At 41.0% G+C, this 21,252-nt stretch overlaps 1 protein-coding gene and 1 pseudogene across 1 annotated transcript in view; one reads left to right on the top strand and one right to left on the bottom strand.

Moving 5' to 3' along the window:
• Positions 1–21,252, bottom strand: part of JAM3 (junctional adhesion molecule 3) — an 80,464-nt gene that overhangs the window by 16,715 nt on the left and 42,497 nt on the right.
• On the top strand, positions 10,019–13,123 carry LOC129479888 (protein tyrosine phosphatase type IVA 2-like; annotated as a pseudogene).

Genomic DNA, 21,252 nt, shown 5'->3' with positions numbered 1-21,252 from the left:
ACACCACAGCATGGGCAACAAAAGAACAAAATAGGTAAATTGGACTTCATCAAAAAAATTTAAACATCAAAGGACACTACCAAGAAAGTGAAAAGACAACATACAGAATGGGAGAAAATATTTACAAAGCATATATATATGATAAGGGATTAACATCCAGAATATATAAAGAACTCCTACAACTCACCGACAAAAAAACCACAATTGAACAAATTTTAAAACGGGCAAAGAATTCAAATAGACATGCCTCCAAAGAAGATATACCATGAAAAGGTGCTCAACATCACTAGCCTTTAAGGAAATTAAATCTAAACCACAATGAGATACCACTTCACACCCATTAGGATGGTTATGATTTCTTTTAAAGGGGGGAAATAATAAGCGTTGGTGAGGATGTGGAGAATCCCAAACCCTGTACACTGCTGATGGGAATGTAAAATGGTGCAGCCACCATGAAAAGCTTGGCAGTTCCCTGAAAAGTTAAACACAGAATTACTATACAATCCAAATACTGTATGATGTAATTCTTATTCTTCCTCCTTTACAGCTAAGGTACTTTTCCCCTCTGTCTTCTTATGTTTTATTTATTTTTGATTTTCTGCAGTGTGATTATGATAGGCCTAGATGTTGATTTTTTTCTTTTTGGCATTTATCCTGTTTGGTGTTTTCTGAGCTTCATGGATCTGTGGTTTAGTGTCTGGCATTAATTTGGGGAAATTCTCAGTCACAATTGCTTCAAATATTTTTGTTCTCATCTTCTGTTTCTGGTATTAGCATTTACAAGTATGTTACATCTTCTGTAGTTGCCCCACACTTCTGGTATATTCTGTCCCATTTTTTTAGGTCATCTTTCTCTCTGTGCTTTCAGTTTTGGATGTTTCTGTTGGCATATCCTCAAGCTCAGAGGTTGAGTCCATCAAAAACATTTTTTTTTCATTTCTGCTAGTTTTTTATCTCTAGTGTTTCTTTTTGATTCTTTGTCAAAATTTCCATCTCTCTGCTTGCACTGTCCATCTGTTCCTGCATGTTATCTACTTATGTTATCTACTTTTCCCATTAGAACCCTTAGCATATTAATCAGAGTTGTTTTAAATGCCCAGTCTGATAATTCCAACATCTCTTCCATATCAGAGTTCTGATGCTTGCTCCATTTCCTCAAACTGTTTTTGCTTTTTAATATGCCTCGTACTTTTTGTTGAAAGCCAGACATGATTACCCAGGAAAATAAACTAGTAAACAAGGCTTTAGTGTTGTGGTGGTAAGGTGTGTGTGTAGCGGGAAAGCATTCTATAGACCTATGATTAGGTCTCAGTCTTTCAGTAAGACTATACCCTTGGGCTCTGACCTTCACCACTGTGTCTCAGTCCCCACTCCCCTTGGGTGGAAAGATGACTAGAGGCGGCTGGAGTAAAGTACCTAACAAGTGGGATTTCTTCCTGAAACACATAAAAATCAATTACAGTATTACAACATACTAATGAAGTTGGGATGACATGATAATCCCAACTAATGGAGAAAAAGCATCTGACCTAATGCAACAACCTTTCAAGATAAAAACACTCAGTAAACTAGGAATAGAAAGAACTTTCTATACATGATAAAGGTCATATATGAAAAACCTATAGCTGACAGCATATTCAGTGGTGAAAGACTCAAAGTGTTTCCCCTACAATCAGGAACAAGACAACGATGCCCACTTTCACCACTTCTGTTCATCATGACATTGGAATTTCTAGCAAGAGCAGTTTGTCAAGAAAAAGACAAAAAAGGAATCAAAGTTGGAAAGGAAGTAGGAAAATTATCTCTGTTTGTAGCTGGCATGATCTTAGCTGTAGAAAACCCTACATATTCCACACACCAAAAATATTAGAATAAATAAATGAGTTCACCAAGGCTGCAGGATACAAAACCAACACGCAGAACTTCTGGTTCTCAGTCTAGCATGCGAACAGCTTGGAAACCCTCATCCATCTTGACAAAAAGTAAAAAGCTGAACAACCTGAAAATCAACAACTCTTCTTCGATTTGTCAGAGAATTGACGTCATAGGTCAAAACACTGTCTCCAGATTGGAGAGACAGACGGGCAGATAAAGAATCCCAACCTGCAAAGCAGAAACTCAGGAGAAGCCTCTGCAGGACCACCAGTACCAGAGTAGGAACACCTAAACTATAATTAATGAATCGTTGGAGGCTCAGTGCCAACAAGTCTGAGAGTTAAAAACTCTATGGGGCCTAGTCTTAGCAGGCCCCCCCAGACATTCTTGTGAGTTTTATCTCCGGGGGCCCTCCCTGGTTCTCTCAGTGAAGACAGGAGAAAAATCCCCTCATGCTCCTGGCATAGGGAGGGGAAATGTTAGCCATTTTGAAATACCTCTAAAGCATTCTGTCCTTAACAAGGCCTGCCCAAAAGAGAAATTGTCTTACCAGAGTCTAACCTACTGGGATTTAATCAGGACCTAACTGACCTGGATTTGTGTTATAATTTCTTCAAAAATCAAAATTATAAACCAAAATTATAAATATCAACTCATGTAATTAGCTTTATCGGAGATCTTAATATCTTCATACACCTTCAAGTTATTGTCTAAGTATTCTTTCATTTCAACCTGCGGGTCTCCCTTTCATATTTCCTGTAGAGGTCTGGTGGTAATGAACTCCCTCAGCTTTCATTTATCTGGCAATGTCTTAATTTCTGCTTTATAGTTGAAGAATGGTTTTGCTGGATATAGAATTCGTGGTTTACAATTGTTTTCTTGCAGCACTTTAAATATTATCACCCCACTTCCTTCTGACCTCCAAGGTTTCTGGTAAAAATTCAGCTTATAATTTTCTTGAAGATTAATTGTATCTGCTGAGTCACTTCTCTCTGGGTGCTTTTAAGAATTTCTCTTCGTCAAGTTTGATCATGTGTCTCAGTGTGAGTCTCTTTGGTTAATTCTACTTAGAGTCTAGTGAGATTCTCGGATTTGTGGGTCTATGCCCTTCATCAACTTTGGGGAGTTTATTCTTCATTATTTCTTAAAATAATCTTTCTGCCCCATATTTCTCCTCCTTCTAAAACTCCCACAATGCATATGATGGTCCACTTGTTAGTCCCATGAGTCGCTCAGACTCTGTTCACTTTTCTTCATTCTTTTTCTGCTCCTCAAACTTGATAATCAATCGTCCTAACTTCTACTTTGCTAGTTCTTTCTTCTATCTGCATCAATCTGCTGTTGAACCCCTCTAGTAAATTTTTCATTTCAGTTATTGTATTTTCAGCTCCAAAATTTGTTTCATTTCTATAATTTCTATATCTTTATTGATAGTGTCCTTTTGTTCAGGGACTGTTTGCCTGATTGCCTTTAGTTCTTTGTCCATGTTCTCCCCTTAGGTGTTTGTGCATATTTTAAAGAAATAGTCTTTGGCTAGTAAGTCCAATACCTGTGCTGCCTCTGGGACAGTTTCTGTCAATCCATTTAGTTCCTTTAAATGAGCCATGTTTTCCTGTTTCTTTGTATGCTTTGTTATTTTTTGTAGTTGTTGTTGATGCTGTTGTTGAAAATCTGGCATTTGATTATTACAATACGGGTTAACTCTGGAAATCAGATTGTTCCCCTCCCCCAAGATTTGCTGTTTTTTTAAAAAAAAATTATTGTTTAAGGCTGTAGTAGTCCATTTGAGACTCAGAAGACTATTCCTCTTCAAGTGTGGTCACTGAGGTTCCTTAACCTTGTGTTCAGCTATTATAAGAGTATAATCAAGACTGTCTTAAGTGCCAAAAGCTGAAATAAACAAACACTACAACCCCCCCCACCCACCGCCAAAAAAAAGAGCATATTATAGCCTCTTGAGTCTTTGGAGACTGGCTCTGTGCAGGGGTACTCCTTCATCTCTTAGCTAGGCTTATGCTGAATCTAGAGATCAGCCTGGGATGAATCTTAGTATCTTTTCAGGGCTTTTCTGATCATGTGTCTTGCCTGACATGAGCATGGCTTTCTATTTTCCTTCATACATATGGATGCTTTTGAGAGTCGTAATTTCCTAAGAATCTCACCCAGCTTCTCCTCTGGGCCTTACAGGGCCTATTGTACATGTCCAGCCAGAATCTCTTCAGGCATCTGTAGGTTTATAGTCACTCTGTAGCTTTTACTAGCAGTGCCCACTGGTTTTACTGCCTGCTTCCCTGATTATACAAGACAGAGACAAGCACCTTGCATTAGGCCTTCAGGCATCCCCCAGAAGGGTTGGAATAGACATACACATTAATTTACAAATAATGTCTGCTCTGTTCCCTCCGGTTTGAGAGGAAAGCTGGGGAATAGCTGTTGCCTCTTCAAGACCAAAGCAGCTACTATGCCAGGGAGAGGGTAGGGCAAGGGTGTGTAAAAATACCACAAATCTTTCCTACTGGTTTAAAGATGGCTCTTCTTGATTAGATGTTTGCTCGGTTGCTACAATCTTTGTTTGACTGATTTCAGAGCTTCTACAACGTTGGTTCAAATAGCTACTGGGTGATTTTTTAATTTTTCTGCTGGTGAACAGGAGCCTGGAACTTCCTAGTCCACCATTTTGCTGAGATCACTATAAGTTAGCCTTGTCACTATTTTTTTTTTTTTTTTTTAGTAATTCTTATTCATCTTTGTATCTGATTCCCAACCATAATACCTAAGAACCCAAGAAGTTTCTGGAAAAGTTACTTATTTTAAGTAGGGGGAAAAGACACAGATAGTTTCAATAAAATATGGCAAATGGCATGAGAGAAATCTACACCAATCCAAACATAGACTTGAGTTAGTGTCTTTGCTCTTTCAATGTTTCTTTGATAACGGAGCTCTCATTCTCACTGTAAGTCGGTAAAGTGGCATTCTGGGCTTACGTTTTCCCAGGATTTAATTGCTTCAGATAGAACTAGCAAGTGTGTTTTCAATCCAGAACTAGGCGGCTTAATCCAGGACAGAGGTAACTACTCGATGTGCTTATAATTCCATCTTCAAAACTCTTTTACATGCCAAAGGTATGAACTATCTGGGGCCCTGTTTTTAATACTCTTACCGACTTTTTTTTTTTTTTTTTCGGAGACAGAGTCTCACTCTGTAACCAAGGCTGGAGTGCAGTGGCACGATCTCGGCTCACTGCAACTTTCGCCTCCCGTGTTCAAGCGATTCTCCTGCCTCAGCCTCCTGAATAGCTGGGACTGTAGGCGCCTACCACCACGCCCGGCTAATTTTTTGTATTTTAGTAGAGATGGGGTTTCACCATGTTGCCCAGGCTGGTCTCACACTCCTGAGCTCAAGCAATCTGCCCACCTCGGCCTCCCAAAGTGTTAGGATTACAGGTGTAAGCCATCACGCCTGGCCTCTTAGTGACTTTTAATATGATTTTGCACACTTCAATTTTTCTCAAATGTAAAATATTATTTAAAAACTTACCCTTCTGTCACCAATAACTGAAGATAAATAAGTTAAACATTTTAGAAGAGGGACCATTGATTATCATTATTCTACTTGCTATCTAGGGACCAATGACTTTCCAGAGGCCCAGAGAATAGCAAGTTTCAAATTTAAAGGCTTTAAATTTGAGACAGTAATTAAAGTTAAAGAAGGTCATAAGGGTGTGGATCTAATCCAATATGACTAGTGTCTTTATAAGAACTTGAAGAGAGGCTGGGCACGGTGGCTCACGCCGGTAATCCCAGCACTTTCGGAGGCCAAGGCAGGCGGATAACAAGGTCAGGAAATCAAGACCATCCTGGCTAACACTGTGAAACCCCGTCTCTACTAAAAATACAAAAAATTAGCTGGGCGTGGTGGCGGGCGCCTATAGTCCCAGCTACTTGGGAGGCTAAGGCAGGAGAATGGCATGAACCTGGGAGGCGGAGCTTGCAGTGAGCCGAGATCGCGCCACTGCACTCCAGCCTGGGCTACAGAGCGAGACTCTGTCAAAAAAAAAAAAAAAAAAAAAAAAAAAAAAAAAAAAGAACTTGAAGAGATACCAGGGATGTGCCTGCACAGGCGAAAGATGATATGAGGACACAGCAAGAAGGCAGTCACCTACTGGCCAAGGAGAGGCCTCAGGAGAAACCAACCCTGATTTTGGACTTCCCAGCCTGCAGTACTATGAGAAAATACATCTCTGCTGTTTAAGCCACCTCTTCATGCTATTTTGTTATGCAACTCCTAGTAAACTAATACAGAGGGGAATGGAAATGAATACAGAGCAAGAGAAAGATACCAAAAATGTAAAGACAGTATTTTCTAATGTATTAGTCCATTTTCACACTATAAAGAACTACCAGAGACTGGGTAATTTATAAAGGAAAAGGGTTTAACTGACTCACAGTTCCACATGGCTGAGGAGGCCTCAGGAAACTTACAATCATGGTGGAAGGCATAGGAGAAACAACAGGCGCCTTCTTCACAAAGCAGCCAGGAAAGGAGGAGAGAGACACAGCACACATGCACACGAGTGAGCGAGCAAGTGGGGAACTGCCACACACTTTTAAACCATCAGATCTCATGAGAACTCACTATCATGAGAACAGCATGGGGGGAAGCCAACTCCATAATCCAATCACCTCCACCAGGGCCCCTTCCTTGACATGTGGAGATTACAATTTGAGATGAGATATGGGTGGGACACACCGCCAAACCATATCATCTGACTTTACACCAAATACAGAAATTCTAAATTTTTGAGTACCAAAATATGCTTGAATTCACAGCTGACAAAGGCTGTTAAGTATTTTGTTCAATGACATTTAATCCCAGCTCAGAGAGAGATGAGTTCTGATGATACAGACTCTGGGGTCCACTCCCAAGGAGGCCTGTCTCTGCAGGTGAGCAGAAATAACAAAAGATTTCTAAAACCACATGGAATGGCATCCCCAGCTATACTAAGGAGAAGACTGGACCTCAGGCTGTTGTGTTCTCAAGTGATAATAACAATATATCGTCAGCTCAGTTTCAGGCCAAGGCTAAAAAGCCCAAGAGGAAAACCTTTTTTCTTTCTTTTCCTTTTTTTTTTTTAAACTGTAAGCAATACCCCAAAGACTGATTTCACTTTTATAAACAAAAAAACCACTGTTTGACTCACAGTGGGGGTCAATATGTGCTTTCTTAGAGGCACTTGGTTCCCAACAAGAAAGGCATGTCTGTTTGGACATCCGGTGCAGAGAGGAGTAAGAAGAGTCCTGAGAGTGCACAGGTGATGATGGAGAGGCCCCCGAATACTGACCGGCCTCACTTACTCTCTTCTGTTTCCTCTCTTCTATGCCTTTCTTAATATGATTCTAGGAGCAGCGGTTGTCACTCCATTCTCTGTTGTGCCTACTTGTTAGAAATATATTAAACTAATTCTGTATTTATTTTCAAAGGCATCAAGTTTTATTTTGTCTTGAGATGGAGTCTCACTCTGTCTCTCAGACTGGAATGCAGTGGCATAATCTCAGCTCATTGCAACCTCCACCTCCGAGGCTCAAGTGATCATCCTGCCTGAGCCTCCACAGTAGCTGGGACTACAGATATGTGCCACCACGTCCGGCTAATTTTTTGTATTTTTAGTAGAAACAGGGTTTTACCATGTTGGCCAGGCTGGTCTCAAACTCCTGACCTCATATGATCCACCTGCCTTGGCCTCCCAAAGTGCTGGGATTACAGGCGTGAGCCACCACACCCGGCCAAAAGGCATCAAGTTTTAAAATGACTCACTGCAATGGCATTAGTTCTTATTCTTGAAACCAGGGCCATCAGACATCACAGTTCCAGAGGTAGGGAAGGAAGTGAAAATGATTCAGGTTAATTCCCTAGGGTCACTCTTCAAGACAGTCAGAGCAAGTGGTATCATTTCCAATTTACAACTGACGATGTGGCCGAGTGGCTTGCCTATAGTCCACAGCCAAGTGATGGAGCCAGCACTTCAAGCTGTGTTCTTAAACTCCACGTCTAACACTCTTCCTACTGCATTCTGATGCCTACAGTTCTTCTTCCTATGACTTCATGAAAGAGATTAACTGCACACTTTGGTGTTTTGTTTTTATTGTGTGCATGCTTGACCAGAAACGTGGCAAGAGATAATAAAGTTTGATAATTCCTTCTCTATAATCTAGCCACTTATTTCTCAAATGCTAAGTGACACTAAGATGGTCCAAAGGCAAAGCTATCCTACAATGCATCAGTGCCAGTTTATCTGTCACAATGACGAGAAGGAGAAGTTATTGTTATCCTTAAGGCCAGAACTAGGTATTGAACAGCTAATAATCAGTGGGATTTAGAGTGGAGACAAAATTCGGATTCAGAGTTCAGACGAAAGACAGTTTTACTTCCAGATTCATGCCCCTTGCCATGCACAGTGGTATCTAGCAGTTTTCTACATAGGAAGACCTGACCAAGAAACTGACTTTGCTATCCTAGCTCTGTCACAGACTTCCTGAATCATCTCCAACTCACAGTCCTCAGCAAAATCCCTCCCTATCTGTGTGCTCATGTTTGAACCACACTAATAAAGAGGCTCAGGCAACATGCACTTCCATATAAAAAGTAACCCAGTTCTGAAGCCTGCCTTGAAGCATGTAGAAACGTGGGTTGCCCTAAGATAAACAGCACAGGCATGTACCAGTCAGGAGGTTTTCCTCTCAGCTCTCAGCAACAGATGACAAAGTCATGCATATAAACAAATCTGCAAGGCACTGCAGCATGGGCAAGACAGAGGATGACAAAGAGTGATGGCAGGGATGGAGCGCACTGTGGCCATCCATCTGCATATGAGTCACCACCTCTGAACAACAGCCTTTTCCTCATTTGTTTAGAGAGCCTCAGCAAAGCAAATGCAGGGTAGAGAGCCAGAGGACCTTGGGATCCATTTCTAAGTTTCACTGTCATCTGGTTAAGTAACTAGGCTCAAGTATTACTAGCATTCCACCTTTATGGACAGTTGTCCACAAGGAAAATATATGCTTTTCCTGGGAAGACAAGGGTGGGACAGGGAAGGGATGCCATAGGAAAACCTACCAGATATACAGAGCACAAATTTTCACACATGAGGAGCCAGCCAATCAGCAGTGTGCAGAGAGAGAAGGACAGAGAAAAGTGAGACCTTTAGTTTCACAAAGAGCATGATTTTGACATAGAGCAAGTGTGAAGGTGCGCTGCTCCCATAGATCAGTTGACTATTCTGCTGAAGAGGAAAATGAACCCATTGGGGTGCTTTTTCTGAATAGGCCTGTCAACCAGCTGTAGGACTGATGTCTAGTGTAGAGAAAGAACAAAGCAGACACTGTGCTTTCTCCTACCAACATTCTGATAATTAGCAAAGCAGGAAGGAGCTACAGGGTGAGCACACAGTGCTGCTGGGACTTGACCGAGCTGTACATTCTCCTGAGTATTGTCGGGGCTCACATTCTGTGCTGTGTCTCACAGCACCTTCTCAACACCGATTCGGCTTCCCAGCATCCATCGATGGAAAGATGACTACACTCATGTCCCAGACAGCGGATCAGATGCTAGCAAGGCCAATGGCTACAAGTACAAAGTGAAAACCAGAAGCTGGGGGTTTTGCCTCTTAGCCCCTACTTCTTGCTTTATTTTATAATCTTATAAGAAGAAATACAATATTAAAATCTACCCAGAACTAAGAAAGCGACAAATAAAGTGGGAAGAGGATCTGTACGAAAAGGAAAACGTGAATCAGACCCTGAACCCTAAAACGAGATCCCATTGTTTGAGTAAAACCCTATCTTGGATGAGTTTGCAAGGGAAGTGACCTAAAAAAAAGCCTCTGACATGATGTGCAGCTGGCACTGTCATCTTCAACACAGCCATCTCTTCCTTCCAGGGAAGATGTGGAACTAAGTTGAGAGAGAGAAGAGGGAGCGGGACCTGCTTTCGGCTGCGCGTGCAGCGGTGGTGGCGGCGGCACGATCAGCCGAGCTGTAACCGTTGTCCGTCCGGAAGCGGCTGGAGCGGCAGCAGCGGCCGCGGGCACCTTGGGAGGCGACACCACGGGGCAGCGGGGGCAGCGGTGGCTGCAGCGGGTGTCGCGCGCTGAGGCTGGGGGGTGTCGTAGCCGCGGCCGCGCAGAGTAACTGAGGGCAGAGGCGCCTCCTCGCTCCCGCCACCGCCGGACTTCAATGCCCAGTCCCGAGCTCGCCAGCGTTTTTCGTTGGAATATACGTTGCACATTTATGGCAATTCTGAGTGTGAGGGCAGACTTCTGCCAGGCTCAGCACAGCGCTTTCACTGACAAGCTTAGAGGTTCTATGTGCCATAATTAACATTGCCTTGAAGACTCCTGGACACAGACACCGGCCTCAGAAATAGTTGGCTTTTTTTTTTTTATTGCAAGCATATTTTAATGACTCCGGTAAAATTAAGCATCAAGTAAACAAGTGGAAAGCGACCTACACTTTTAACTTGCCTCACTAGTGCCTAAATGTAGTAAAGGCTGCTTATGTAGTTGGGTTTTTTTGGAGTCCGAAGGTATATATCTGCAGAAACTGAGGCCTAAGTTGAATTTGGATTCAAGTGGATTCTAAATACTTGGCTTATCTTGAAGACAGAAGCTTCATAAGGAATAAACAAGTTGAATAGAGAAAACACTGATTGATAATAGGCATTTTAGTGGTCTTTTTAATGTTTTCTGCTGTGAAACATTTCAAGATTTATTGATTTTTTCACTTTCCCCATCACACTCACATGCACACTCACATTTTTTGCCATAATGAACCGTCTAGCCCCTGTCGAGATCTCCTGTGACAACATGGCGTTTTCTTGTAACTCACAACCCTACCAATGCCACTCTCAACAAGTTCCCAGAGAAACTTAAGAAGTATGGAGTGACGACTTTGGTTCAAGTTTGTGATGCTACACATGATAAAGCTCCAGTTGAAAAAGAAGGAATCCACATTCTAGATTGGCCATTTGATGATGGAGCTCCATCCCCTAATCAGATAGTAATTGATTGGCTAAACCTGTTATAAACCAAATTCCGTGAAGAGCCAGGTTGCTGTGTTGCAGTGCACTGTGTTGCGGGATTGGGAAGGGCACCTGTGCTGGTTGCACTTGCTTTGATTGAATGTGGAATGAAGTACAAAGATGCAGTCCAGTTTATAAGACAAAAAAGAAGGGGGACATTTAATTCCAAACAGCTGCTTTACTTGGAGAAATACCGACCTAAGATGCGATTACGCTTCAGAGATACCAATGGTCATTGCTGTGTTCAGTAGAAAGAAATGTAAATGAAGGCTGACTTGATTGTGGCATTTAGAGGGAACTCTTGGTACCTGGAAATGTGAATCTGGAATCTTACCTGTGTCATCAAAGTAGTGATGGATTCACTACTCCTCAACCACTCTCCTCATGACCGGAACAAAAGCAAACAAAAAAGAAATCTCTCTATAAAATGAATAAAATGTGTAAGAGAAAGAGAAAAGGAATTAATTCAGTGAAGGATGATTTTAACTCCTAGTTTTGGAGTTTGAATTTCTGCCAGGATTGAATTATTTTGAAACCTCCTGTCTTTTTAAACTTTTTCAAAATAGGTCTCTAAGGAAAACCAGCAGAACATTAGCCTGTGCAGAACCATCTGTTTGGGGAGCACACTCTTCATTATGCTTGGCACACAGATCTCCCTGTGGTGGGATTTTTTTCCCTCTTTTGCGGGGGGAGGGGTGGTGGTATATTTTTCCCCTCTTTTTTCCTTCCTCTCCTACATGTCCCCTTTTCCCCTGATCCAAATTGTAGATGGAATAGAAGCCCTTGTGGCTGTAGATGTGCGTGCAGTCTGGCAGCCTTAAGCCCACCTGGGCACTTTTAAACAAACAAACAAATAAATAAATAAATAAATAACAGCAGTGACATATAGATATATGACCCAGGTGGTTTTTAGTCTTTACTGATGAAAAGATGTTCATGTTAGTTTCTTTTCCTCAAAACCCTATCTAATACCAGGCAAAGTAGCCAAGAGCCTTTTGTTTTGTTTTTATTTTGATAAATTAGTGGGGAAATGGCATTTTAAGAGGAGTCTCTTCTCAAAGAAGTTAGCTGAGAGTCGAATTCTTCTCTTCCCTAACCAGTGAAGCTAAGTGGATATCCCAGAAACCTGTCTTCTAAAAGGGAGGACTCCAGGCCATCAACAAAGATGTCCAGGCAGTGGGTGTACTTTCTACACCCTGTACAATTGTGGGCTGTAGCGTTACTCTGATTTTCTGTCTAGTATCAGAGAATGCTGGTAGCTTAAAATTTTTATTTTGGGACTTGTACTGTGAATTTTCAGGAACGGTCAAAGAAGTAGCAGCAAATTCACATATTTTCGACTTGAGAAATGCTTGTGGTGTTTTCCAAACTGCCCCCTACATGTAAAGTTCAGTTTAACCACTGATTGCCTTGTTATTACTAGGTTGAGATTAAAAAAAATCCCTGGTTTAAAACCAACAATGATGCCTAGTGAGTATGTGTCCACAGGCTATAATGGTAGAAGAGAGACATCGGGCCACCCGGTGAGTAGCGAAGGGACTGTGTTGCTTGTGAAGCAGTGTAGTAGCATTTTTGCAGATTCTTTGCTGGGTTTAGTGTACTGATGTAGAAAAGCTGTTTTTCTGCTCCTTTGTGGAAGGCAGTTACGATCAGGCTGCGTGGACAAAGCAGGTAGAGGGGCACCATCAGGGGCTCTTGCACTATTTTCACCTCTAAATATTACATTCTCAGTAGTGCCCTGCTTCTAAGGCTCTGAATACAGGCTCAAAGCCATCTTATCCTGCTGGAATTTGCTGTGCAGAGCCATAAGCCTCCCATTTTGTTAGCGTCAGCTAGGCCAGTAGGAACAGACCGGGACCTTGTCTCACACTGATGATACCTCAAATGTTGGCCGGCTATGTGAACTGCCTATTTCCTATTGCTGGAGTTTTGATTTTTAACTAAATGCAAATCTGTAGATTCTCTCTTTTCCCATCCCAGAAACAAAACAAAATAATGCTTTCTGAAATTGTTTCTAGGACTTAAAAGTAAAAAATAATGGTATATCCAAAATTCTTTATTTCAAAACACAACAATAGATTCCATTAATATAGACTCAAGATCAAAACAGCACACGTGCTAAGCTGAGATAGACAGTGTTGACTCCAAGGGTTTTGATCAATACCATAACAAACCTTTTCCCTTTGACATACTCTGAATTTTGTTGTTTGGGGGGAGGGTGTGTGTGTGTGTGTGTGTGCGCACATGCACGCAGTGTCCATCAGTATCAGTGCCTGCCCAAGTTAGGAAAATTACATTCCTGGTTCTGTATTGAGGAGAAGGATGTATAAAGCAACATGAAACATTAGCCCTCATTTTGTTTTAAAGACTAATGTTAATTGTTTTCAAAACTGGATTTTTCCTTAAAATTAAAGCAGTTTTTTTTCTTTTGGATTTTATGAAGTATTGCTAGCTGAAGCCAGTTTGACATAGAGAGATGTCAGATTGATTTGAAAGGTGTGCAGCCTGATTTAAAACCAAACCCTGAACCCTTTTAAAGAACAACAAAACATATTTTACACGCTCAAAAAAAAAAAAGAGGGAGCTGGCAGATGGGAATGATAAGGCAGGGGAGGAAATGAGGAAATACTGACTCGCTTCTGTTCACAATGGCCTTCCCAGCTCACACAGCTCCTCAGATTCTTCTCTGGAACTACTGTGTTCTATTTCCCCTTCCCTTTCCTAATTTGGAACAATTTTAGCAGCTGTGGACAACAACTGCAGTTTCTTATTTCAGTTTTGAGAGACCTTCCGGAAACTCTGCCAGAGTCTGGGGATCTGATGCCAGACAAGTTATATGACAATCACTTCACTTGTTTAAAATACCATTTCCCAACCCACCTCCTCATGCCCTGGAGCACAGCCCCCCAGCTCTAACTCAACAGGCTGGGAAAGGTCTGGATCTGCACTTTCCCCAGCCTCCGGAGTGACGCTATGCACAGCGCCATTTGGGATGCCCTACTAAGGCACTCCTTCTGTGGGGGCCAGACCAGCATCTGGGGCTGGTGCACAGAAACACAGCTCTGTTGTTGAGCATGAGGGTGATGCCTGCCTGCCTTTACTATTCTGAAGTTACTGGCTATAAAATGCTTCTACAGCTTCAGGCAAAAAGAACTAATAATATAAAATATTATTAAAACAATACATTTAAGCCATAACAGATGTTGAGGTAATGTTAGTCTCAGCCCACAAATTTCCTGATTCCATAGTGGCTGGCCCATTTTGATGGATTTTTCTAAGAGTTTTCGCATAATGGTGTGAGCATCCTGAAGCAGAGTGAGGGTCCATGAAAAACTGAACTCCCAGATTCGTCAAGGTCTGAACGTGCAAACTCCCTGTCCTCTTCCCTTGTGGGAGCAAAACTCATCGGAATACCAGAGCAGGCCTCTTGACTCATGAACAGAATGCTGGGGCGCTGGGAGACAGGAGGCTTCCAACATGAACAATGGCTACTAACATTTAACTGCAGAGATGCTAAGAGAGAAAAATCAATGGTTGTCTTAGCTTTCCACGAAAAATTAAATTAATTTGGGTTTATACTCACTGCAGTAAGCCAAGAAGGAAAAGAAGTTCTTTTAGAAAATGTTTCCACTCTGAATCTGATGTGTTGCTCACTAAGAACTAGTTTATGCATGTCTGGCTCTCTAAAGAGTTATATTTAGCTTGCTGGCATTCTGTCCACTTTGTCTCTTGCTCAAAAAGACACTTTTCCTTGACCAGGACTCACGTCAGCATGCACTACTGCGAGGCTGCACTAGCCGCTGAGGCTCAGGCCTAAACATACAACGGCGGTGCAGGCTTTCTAGTGGAGAAAGGCTACGTGTTTACCCTTCACAGCAGACCACTGCTGTACTGCTGCTTAGCAGAGTCTACCTTAGAGAAGTATATATCCCATAAAATAGCATCTTTGCAACAATGTCTTAGTTCCTTAACCAATTTTTTAAGGAATTTAAGAGAAAGTAGGGGGTGGGGGGTGGATAAAGAACACACATCAGCATTTTACAGACCCACTTACCCATACACACAGCAAAGAATATATAGTAAATCGATCAAATATGGGTCCTGACAAGAGCACAGCCAGCTGAAGTCCCAGTTATATTTTGTGACCTGGCTTAACTAAATGGTTATATACAAAACAGACCATTGAAAATAAAAGTATAAAAAGACCCAACCAAGTATCATGGAATTCCAAATAAACCCGGCTGTGATGGTTAATTTTATGTGTCAACTTGGAGGGTTTTATAGATGAGATTAACATTTAAATTTGTGAACTTTTGGTAAAGCAGACTGCCCTCCATAATGAGGGCGGGTCTCACCTGAGTATTTAAATAAAACACAAAGACTGGCCTCCTCTCCAAGAGGAAACTTCCCCAGCAGACTGCCCTGCAGACTTCACTGGCATCATCAACTCTCCTGGGTCTCCAGCCTGCTAGCGCATACTGCAGATTCTGAACTCACCAGCTTTCTTAATTGTGTGAGTCAATTCCTTATAATACATCTCTAGCTCTCTATCTCCTAATGGTTCTGTTTCTCTGGAGAACCCTAAATACTAATACTCTGGCAATGGCACTTCTTAAAAGAAAAATATTAAGTCATTTCACTGTATAGATATTCTATGAAAAGCTCTTCCAGTGGCGATCCTAAAAGCTGAGTCAGAGCAGTACCATGTAAAACCCCAGGGTTAAGCCAGCAGGAAGACCTCAAAGCACATGCTATTTCTTTGAGTATACAAGGTTTTCTTTCTATTTGATTCTATCATTTCCAAACCCAAACCATCAAACATTTCTTGCCAGTCGTGCTGGCTCATGCCTGTGATCCCAGCACTTTGGGAGGCCGAGGAGGGTAGATCACTTGAGATCAGGAGTTTGAGACCAGCCTGGCCAACATGGCAGAACCCTGTCTCTACTAAAAAAAAATACAAAAATTAGCCGACGTGCTTGCTTGACCCCAGGAGGAAAGGCTGCAGTGAGTCGAGATCGTGCCACTGCATTCCAGCCTGAGCAACAAAAGCAAGACTCTGTATCAAAAAAAAGATTTCTTGAGCACAAATCTCATTAATCCAGTCAGATAACACCAGAGTAAAACTCCACCTAGCAGCCACCTTAAATACAAGTGTTTGAAGAAACGGCTACCCTGGAAAGACCGTTAACCAACCCCCCTCCCATCTGCAATTGAAAGGCTTTTAAAGTATAAGTGGAAAGTCCAGGATTATCATGGGGAGGAAATCATTGCCATGTTAATCGAAGCTATGAGGAAAGACAAAAGAGAAAGGGAATGGCTGGGTCTTATATACACTTTCACCATCAAACCACCAAGTAAAAACATGGATAAAATATCAAAAAAGCAGTAGTGGCAGGGAGAGAGGAGGAAGAGTAAAGGCAGGGTGAAGGCAGCAGAGCAGACAAGGTTGGGTTTGGTGGGACATAGGCAGGGGGAAGCCGGAGGACAAAGAGAGGACAGAGAGGAGGAAGTGAGAATAGCCTGAATGACAGCACCACTTCTATTGTAGTGGTGCAATGACTTCCCAGTGTTTTCAGTAACTCAGTGAGAACCTGTGCAATGGAGATGGAACTGTATGGCACTTGGCTTGACTCACCATGGGCTCAGTTCTACACTGAAATAATGGAAATATAAAAATGATGGGTGGAGGGAGGGTCACCATCTTTGCATGAGCCTGGCACTGTCACTTTTTCTAACTGCAGACCAGTCAGACCAATTGTAAAATATTCTTGGCTCTAAAGCACAGATGAACACATAAAATCCTCCTGCCTGTTGCCATGAGACCCATCTTAGAGGTACTGAGGCATGACAAATGTGTATGACTAAACACAGAACATGTGTCAAGGCATATTCTTGTTCAGTAAAATAACTCATTTGGAAATACATTATCCCTAACATTTGCCCTGAGCATAAGACCTTGGCATGAAGCTACTTTATGTGTGAGCCCAGTCCCATAAACACTATTTGCATGTGATTACAGATTCTGGTATCAGAATTCCAAGAGAGGAATGTGTGCTCTCATATGCTACAGAAAAATAATTCAAAGTTACACCTGCATTCCAACTGCAGACATTCTGAATTAACCCCCATCCAGCATAGCCTCTTTAGGGCTCACAGTACCCTTTGGAGGTGCATGGAACTAGCCTTCGCTGTTAACTTGAAGACAGTGCAAGAGTGATCACCCTTCTTCAGAATCTGAATGGATGAGCTAACCGAACTTGAAAACATAAGGGAATTTCACCTATCAAAGACCACTGCATGGAAGATAGGGACCAGTTATTTGTTTGCTTTGTTTTACTCCACTGTCATATCCCACTGTCATATCAACAAGAGGAAACATATTCAAGCTGCAAAACCTGAGCTTTAGGTTTAACATGTTAAAGGAAAAATAAATATGCTATAAAATATTCCAATGGTAACTGGGATGCTGAAGGAAAGTGGAAGGGGTGGTGGTCTTTACAAAACAGTTAAATTTTGAGATGTTCACATTAGTTTTAGTGCAGTCTCTCCTGAGGTAGAACAGACTGCAAACTACTAAGTAGTTCTCTCTAATAAGGGAAGACATCAAGACAGCTTTACTTCTTCCCCTCCAATTTGGATTATTTTTCTTTTTTTTAGATGGAGTTTTTTGCTCTTGTCACCCAGGCTGGAGTGCAATGGTGCGATCTCAGCTCAGTGCAACCTCTGCCTCCTGGGTTCAAGCGATTCTCCTGCCTCAGCCTCCCGAGTAGCTGGGATTACAGGTGCCCACCCCCACCCCCGGTTATTTTATTTACTTATTTATTTATTTTTGTAGTTTTAGTAGAGACAGGGTTTCACGATGTCAAACAGGCTGGTCTCAAACTCCTGACCTCAGAAGATCCACCCACCTCAGCCTCCCAAAGTGCTGGGATGACAGGCATGAGCCACCATGCCCGGCCATGGATTTTTTTTAAGTTTCTTTTTCATGCCTGGTTGTATTGGCTAGAACCTCCAATATGGTGTAGAGTAGAAATGGTGTGAGCAGATATCCTTGTCTTGGTTAAACAAAAAACTATAAATACGTTGTAGGTAATGACAGCCAAGTTTCTCACCGTCAAAGAATGAATACGCAAGGGGAAAATGCTAGAATTAACCGTGTAGTGCTGAATTTGAGTCAGAGATACCAGTATAAACTAACGTTTATTTTAACATAGATACAAATAGAGAAATAGTATACATATGTGTGTACACATGGATATAAATACACGTATCTCCTAGCCTTGTCCACCGAGAGCCTAGAAGCAGTGATACCTGATGACCAAAAGCATCTCTAGTACCCAGGTCTAGTTTCCTATATACCATTCTCTAGTAAAAGGAATCAGGGCTCCCTGAAAAATGGCTGATTCTAGGACAGGGAAAATACAAGACAAGCCTGGAGCACCCTGTAGTGTCAGAAAGTAAGAAAGTGCTAAAAAACAAACAACAAAAAATCCCAGCCACCTGAAAGAGCTTGCAGTGGCCAATGCTGGAAGATTTTAAGAAAAAAAAAATAATGATACTATTGGATTATAATACAAAGAATACAATACCCATAAATCCACATTAATATGCATAAATGATGAATAGGCAAATAAATGAGAGACAGAGGCCAAATTTTCTTTACAGGAGAATTACAGTGAACAAATGTAGAAAGAATAAGGGAAATAGGAAATAATCATTAGAACAAAATAGTAATAACTGCTGTAGGAAACATCCACTAATGACTGCCAAAATTCATGGAAAAACTTTATCAGAATACTTGAATAGCCTCATAATATCTGATCCACCAAAATATTTATTAATTATTGTGGTAGTTTTAGCATACATCCACAAATTCTCTGATTCTCCTCCCTCCAGGAAGTGAAGCTTAATTCCCATCGCCTTGAGTGTGGGCTGAACTCCCAAAACATAGAAAGGGAAAAAGAAACATAGTAACTTTACAGTGGAGAAACCTTGCAGACACTACCTAAACCTAGTGATCAGGGTAGCAATACCAGCAACATGTCATGATGATATTATATACCCTTTGATATGATGAGAAGGGCACTGCACTTTTATGGTATCTATCCCCTCCTCCAATTTTTTATTTATTTATTTATTTTGAGACACGGTCTCATTCTGTCACCCAGGCTTGAATGTAGTGGTGCAATCATGGCTTACTGCAGCCTCAAACTCCTGGACTCAAACCATCTTCCCACCTTGGCCTTCTGAGTAGCTGGGACTACAGGTGTGTGCCACTATGCCTTGCTAATTTTTTTTTTCTTTTTTTTTAAGAGACAGGATCTCACATGTTACCCAGGCTGGTCTCAAAGTCCTGGGCTCAAGTAATCTTCCCACCTCATTCTCCAAAAGTGCTGGGATTACAGGCATTAGCCGCACAGCACCTGACCCCCTCCCCCAATCTATAAACCAAGTCTAATCATGAGAAAACATCAGATAAACTCAAATTGAAGACTTTCTGCAAAACACCTAACCACTACTCTTTAAATATATCAAGGTCATGAGTTATAGCTAATAAACCAACAAAAAAGACAAAATAGAGTTCCCAATAGAAAAGAAGGCATAAAAAGAACAAAAGGAGAACAAAGAACAGATGAAACAAAGGAAAACAAATGCAAGAGAAAAGACTTACACCTAACTATATTAGTAAACACAATGTAAATAGTCTAAACATCCCAATTAAATGGCAGATATTGTTAGATTAGATTTTCTCCTAAAAAAGCAAGGCAACGTTAAATATAAAGATACAAAGCTTCAAAATAAAAGGATGAAAAAAGATATACTATGTTAATACTAGCCAAAAGAAAAGTGGAGTGGCTGTATTAGTATCAAAGTATATTTCAGAGCAAAGAATATTACCACAGTTAAAAAAGGTTAGTTCATAATGATAAAGGAAGTCATTTCATAAAAATAAATTTAAAAATTGATACAGAGGTCATCAAAAGAACATAAGAATTCTAAACATGTATGTACCTAGTAACAGAGCTTCAAAATATATTACGCAAAAACTGAAAAGAAATGCAAGGAGAAATAAACAAAACCTTTTTTGTAAATTATAAACAAATTTTTTTGTTGGAGATTTCAACACTTCTCTCAATAGCAGAACAAGCGGACAGAAAATCAGTAAGAATGCTGATTTTTTAAAATTCTATTGACTGACTTGACCTACTTCACATTTATAGAACACCTTACCCAAAGACAGGAGAATACATATTTTTGACAAGTGCAAATGGGACATTTACCAAGGTAGACCATATTCCAAGCCATAGAACAAATCACGATACATTTTAAAAGATTCAAGTCATACAAAGTTTGTTTTCTGACCACAGTGAAATTAAAATAGAGATCAGTACAGAAAGGCATCTGGACAATCCTAATGTTTGGAAACTAACACATTTCTCAATAATCTGTAAGTCAAAGAAGAAATCAAAAGGGAAATTATAAAGTGTTTTAGCATGGTACTAGTACCAAAACAGAGATATAGACCAATGGAACAGAACAGAGCCCTCAGAAATAATACCACACATCTACAACCATCTGATCTTTGACAAACCTGACAAAAACAAGAAATGGGGAAAGGATTCCCTATTTAATAAATGGTGCTGGGAAAACTGGCTAGCCATATGTAGAAAGCTGAAACTGGATCTCTTCCTTACACCTTATACAAAAATTAATTCAAGATGGATTAAAGACTTACATGTTAGACCTAAAACCATACAAACCCTAGAAGAAAACCTAGGCAATACCATTCAGGACATAGGCATGGGCAAGGACTTCATGTCTAAAACACCAAAAGCAATGGCAACAAAAGCCAAATTTGACAAATGGGATCTAACTAAACTAAAGAGCTTCTGCACAGCAAAAGAAACTACCATCAGAGTGAACAGGCAACCTACAGAATGGGAGAAAATTTTTGCAACCTACTCATCTGACAAAGGGCTAGTATCCAGAATCTACAATGAACTCAAACAAATTTACAAGAAAAAAACAAACAACCCCATCAAAAAGTGGGTGAAGGACATGAACAGACACTTCTCAAAAGAAGACATTTATGCAGCCAAAAAACACATGCAAAAATGTTCATCATCACTGGCCATCAGCAAAATGCAAATCAAAACCACAATGAGATACCATCTCACACCAGTTAGAATGGCCATCATTAAAAAGTCAGGAAACAACAGGTGCTGGAGAGGATGTGGAGAAATAGGAACACTTTTACACTGTTGGTGGGACTGTAAACTAGTTCAACCATTGTGGAAGACA

This window comes from Symphalangus syndactylus, chromosome 3 (genome assembly GCF_028878055.3).
Source record: "Symphalangus syndactylus isolate Jambi chromosome 3, NHGRI_mSymSyn1-v2.1_pri, whole genome shotgun sequence".
In the NCBI taxonomy this organism is placed as follows: Eukaryota; Metazoa; Chordata; class Mammalia; order Primates; family Hylobatidae; genus Symphalangus; species Symphalangus syndactylus.
The sequence above is the reverse complement of the archived record's forward strand: the minus strand, read 5'-3'. Positions and strand labels throughout refer to the sequence as shown.